The sequence below is a fragment of the Acanthopagrus latus genome, chromosome 7, assembly GCF_904848185.1.
Source record: "Acanthopagrus latus isolate v.2019 chromosome 7, fAcaLat1.1, whole genome shotgun sequence".
Lineage (NCBI taxonomy): Eukaryota > Metazoa > Chordata > Actinopteri > Spariformes > Sparidae > Acanthopagrus > Acanthopagrus latus.
In genome coordinates, this window is record NC_051045.1 from 25,133,566 (window position 1) to 25,137,887 (window position 4,322).

Below are 4,322 nucleotides of genomic sequence, written 5' to 3' on the forward strand. Positions count from 1 at the left end.
CCGCGCAGGCAAAGTTTGACGAGCAGCACCGGTGATGGGATGTCTGGAAGAAATCAGACGGCCTGATGACAGGTTTGAATGTAAAACTTAGCCGTTGTTGTTGTTTTTAACAAACTTAAACCACAGTTTTCATTATACACCAACTTTGTGGTTTTGTGAATATGGCTCTGTCGCTGCCTCTCTGCTGGAGACAGATTATATCTTTAGAAACCACTGACTGACTTCAGTTGAGCCAGCTGTGATTACAAAACCAAACCAAACTCCACATTCAGCTCCAAGCGGTGCTTTACTAAACCAAAAGAGGGTGGGGATCCATCCAGCCAGCCCCGGTGGATGCACACACCAGGGGGTCCAACCAACCCAAAGACCTCCTGTCAGCGCATCAGTTTGGAAGCAAAAAGATTATGGGTATAAATGAGGAGCGGCGTCCCGCTGCAAGCCTTTCAAGTCCAAACAGCTCCAATTCCCCGGCAAACAGCATTTCAAAGAGAAAAATATCTAGTGATGGCCTGGACAAACTCCTGCAATGCAAACAATTAAGCCATTTATCTCAATCATAACTGCCCAGATGATGGACTCGTGTTTTCACTGTTTTAATAGAGCACACCATGAGGCCTTACATCTCTGGATGATAAAAGCTAGCCAACATCGATTATTTGTGCGCCTTTGGTCAGTTCGAATGTCTTTCTGAGGACTTTAACAAACTTTAAGTGCTTCTACAATATTCAGTCTATTCAGCCGTACACTGCTGGATCACTATCCAGCAAGGTAACTGGTATTTTCTCTCGGTGTTTCTATGTCTGACGCTCTGGCTAGAACTGCGACAGTTTAGGCAGGTTCCTTCTAGAAACACACACACACACAGGTCCTGTCATTCATTTGAATGAGGGTAGTGTGTTTAGGCTGTGGTGGTGCACACCACAGTGGCGGGGGGGCGGTTGGAAAAAAGATCCCTAAAAATTGAAAACAGACTCAACTTTCTGAGAAACACGGCACAACGTCAAGGTTGCGCTGGTCAACCACGTACGCTGGAGACTAGCAGCGTAAGCGACCATGAACACGGTGGAGTGTAACATAATGTGTCAATGGCAATTCAACTCAATTTGGCCTCGTGCACACGTTTAAAACACCTTTTCATGCATGGATTCAGAAAATGAGACCCCCGAGATGGTTTGTTGGCTCAAAGATCAGAGGCAGAATGGGTCGGCAGCGGGGCGTGCTGTTTAGCATGGCTATGTACATTTCTTCGTGTAGTGCTACATTTCACTTGTTATCGATCAGTTTGGGATTTGTGCCCCAGTGTAAAACACACCAGAATGTAAGGACATACAATTGCTAGAATTCGAGTAGTCGAGCGTTGTAGCAACTCTCCTTTTGTCGAACTGATATGCAGTGGTTGAACTTCACAGCACGGCATAACACAAAAGCGGGCTATGGATTGATAGTCCCACACCGCCATACAACCTTGCGGCTAATCGCATTCTGTCTGAACGAAGCCTGAGCGACCAACATCATCAAGCTAGCATAAGTGACGTTGACGTTCGCTAAGTGAAATGCCAGATGTTGAATGACAGATGACTGGATGTTCTCGCTTGACACCTTTAAATCGACACCTATTCTTTGTGTCATCAGCATTGCGGTGTCAGTCGTCGCGCACACTGACTGAAAGCCACACGTCATCCGATGTAAAATAGCTATAAACTGCCAGAGAGCTTCACACCACAAGGAGTCATGACGTAGTTTATCCGATAAGCAAAACTGGCAGGAGAGTCTGGTCAGAGGTCTGCGTGTTGCAATTTGCAGCCAAAAATATTATCGATAACGTGTCACAAGAGGAAGCTGTATATTGCCGTATCAATACTTGGTCCCATCCCTGGTGCCAGCGGCTGCTCGGCGTAACAACGATGTGCAGAAATACCTCACGGACATGCGATACGGGCTGGCCGCAGTGTCTGTCGAGCAAGTAAGGGACACAGCGTGCTGTAATACACGTTTCGAAAATAAATACGATGCCTGTGATCTGCAGTGAGACCAGGATGTGGCTGGATCCCTGTGGAATGAGATGGCACCGCGTTGAATCCAGGCCTCGGTCAACTGGAGCGTGCCGAGTTCCAGGCCCGCTCGCATTCCAGGTGAAATCCTCCCCTCAGAGACAGGCGTGCTATCAGTTTAACCGACCGGAGAGAGCGTTCCAGCAGTCGTCTGAGGCACACCTGTGGCAGTGGTCCATCAATACACGGCTCATGCGCCGCGCTGAATGCGCCGTCTTTAATTAAACATTTTACAGAAATGTCTTCCAGTTCACATTAGGCTACGCGAAGCTCTAATTAAAATGGGATTTCATTAAGTTATCAGATGGTCCCGTTCTTGGCTTTTTTATATGCAACCTTTTTCTCTTTTTATTTCATTCCATTGCTTTTTACTCCCCTCAGAAGTTTTATTTAGTGACTCGTATGCATTAATTATACGAGTAGAATAGAGAGCCTCTCTTCACCGCTGAATGTCGATGGCGGCCTTGTAAGAAAATATTTCAGCGGCTCGTTCGTTATTTAATCACTCGATTCCATCCGATTTGGATTTTTCTTTTCTCATCTTCGCTCATGCGAGGCTCCATCCACCGCGGCTTCGACGGGTGAACCTTCACCTTTGGCCCCTTCTTTCAGTTTAAAAATGCGGGCATGTGGGCATAAATCGCCCGGGAAGAACTGGGCGAAAGTTGCGTGTGCAGGAATCTCGCATTGCTCAAAAGCGCCTCAGCAGGTTGGATGTCCTCCCCCGCCATCCTTCAAATACCGAAAGCAAGAAAAGACACAGGAAGAGATAGACAGAGGTCCAAAAAAGAAAAGCTTTCATTTTTATTGAATTAATGCAGCTGAGAGAGAAATCCCATTTCCCCTTTGGGCGCAGCGGCCTATCAGGAGAGGCGATGTAACAAGAGTCTTAGTGCTACCAAGTCTGAGAAGGGTCAAAAGTCCCGAGGGTCAGGTGGGTTTTATCACCGCAAAAGTCTTATCTGACATTTGTCACAGGGGTAGGCCTGGACAGATAATTGGAATGGGATTCTCTCTCTCTCTCTCTCTCTCTCTCTTTCTCTCTCTCTCTCCTCCTGCATTTTCCTCTCTCATCGTTTTGGTCGCACACACACGCACACACACATCATCTGCACGGTTATCTTGATGCACCAAGTGTGTACCCAAGTTGGTCTGCAAAGCCTTTGCCTTCACATCTCTCAATATCTTATCTTCAAGTAAGACGCCCGCGGATGGCATTTTAAGACGACACACACCGTCCGCGGCGCATGCACAGATAACTGCCGCCACTGCTCACTGTCGCTCACAATGGCCCACACACAGGCTGCGTGTGTGTGTGTGTATCGGCTCAGGTAGAGCTTGTTGGGCTCATGTGGAGTGATGTGTGTATGTTCAGTTAGGAGACGCCGTGTGCGTGCACGTGAGTAACTGTCCATGTATCTTTGTTTATATCCGCGAGCGTGTGTGCGTGCATGCGTGCTCGTGTGCATCTGCCTGGTGCAAGCGATGGTAAGCACTGATTATACAGTAATGCTAGGGCTGTCAGGAAGCCAGCAGGCAGCCTGGTTTTAGCCACAGCGGGAGGTGGCACCATCATCACCATTATAACAGCCTCAGTTTCAAACAGAGAAATATGCCAGTCTGGACAAAAGAGTGTCTTTCCTATTTTATTTTACTCTGAGGGAACCCCAGACTGTCTGCGAAAAGCATTTCACTCCTATTTAATTGCCAGGGTGAGCTGTATAAAAACACAGAGGAGTTGACATCGAAATATAGGCTCAGTTCTCAGAAATGAAATGGGAGCACTTAACGCTTTGTAGCAATGTATATAGTGCTAGTGTTATTTCATAAGGTGGTTGGATTCCATTTACAACCTCCAACATCACTGACCTACCAATCAGTGGCGTTGGAAAATGAGCATTGAGCATTTTTTTTTTTTTTTTTTTTTTTTTTAGTTTAGTTTAGTTGAGTTCCTTAAGTTTTAACTCTCTGACTTCATCATTCTGATAGTATCCCAGGCATCTGCTGTTTACCTAGTGTACAGGAAATGTAAATCTAACTATAAAGCGATGTTGGTCTGTCTGTCTGTTATCTGCAGATGTCTAGAACCGTTCCACTGATCTGCTTCTCATATGGCAGGTGTGTTGCTGAGGACCCACGGAAGTGCAGTGTCCAGTTAAAGGGCATGGAGTCATAAAGGGCACGGTTGATTGTAATAACTATGTTGTTGATATTGGCACTGTGTTTTGCTTACATGCCATAATTAATGAAAAGATTATTTAAGAAAATGAA

At 46.2% G+C, this 4,322-nt stretch overlaps 1 long non-coding RNA gene across 1 annotated transcript; it reads left to right on the forward strand.

Annotated features, from left to right (window-relative positions):
* The first annotated feature begins 3,293 nt into the window (after positions 1-3,293).
* Positions 3,294-4,322, forward strand: LOC119023497. Its single transcript, XR_005076275.1, has 2 exons — positions 3,294-3,450; positions 4,170-4,322. It is a non-coding gene; the product is annotated as an uncharacterized LOC119023497 (long non-coding RNA).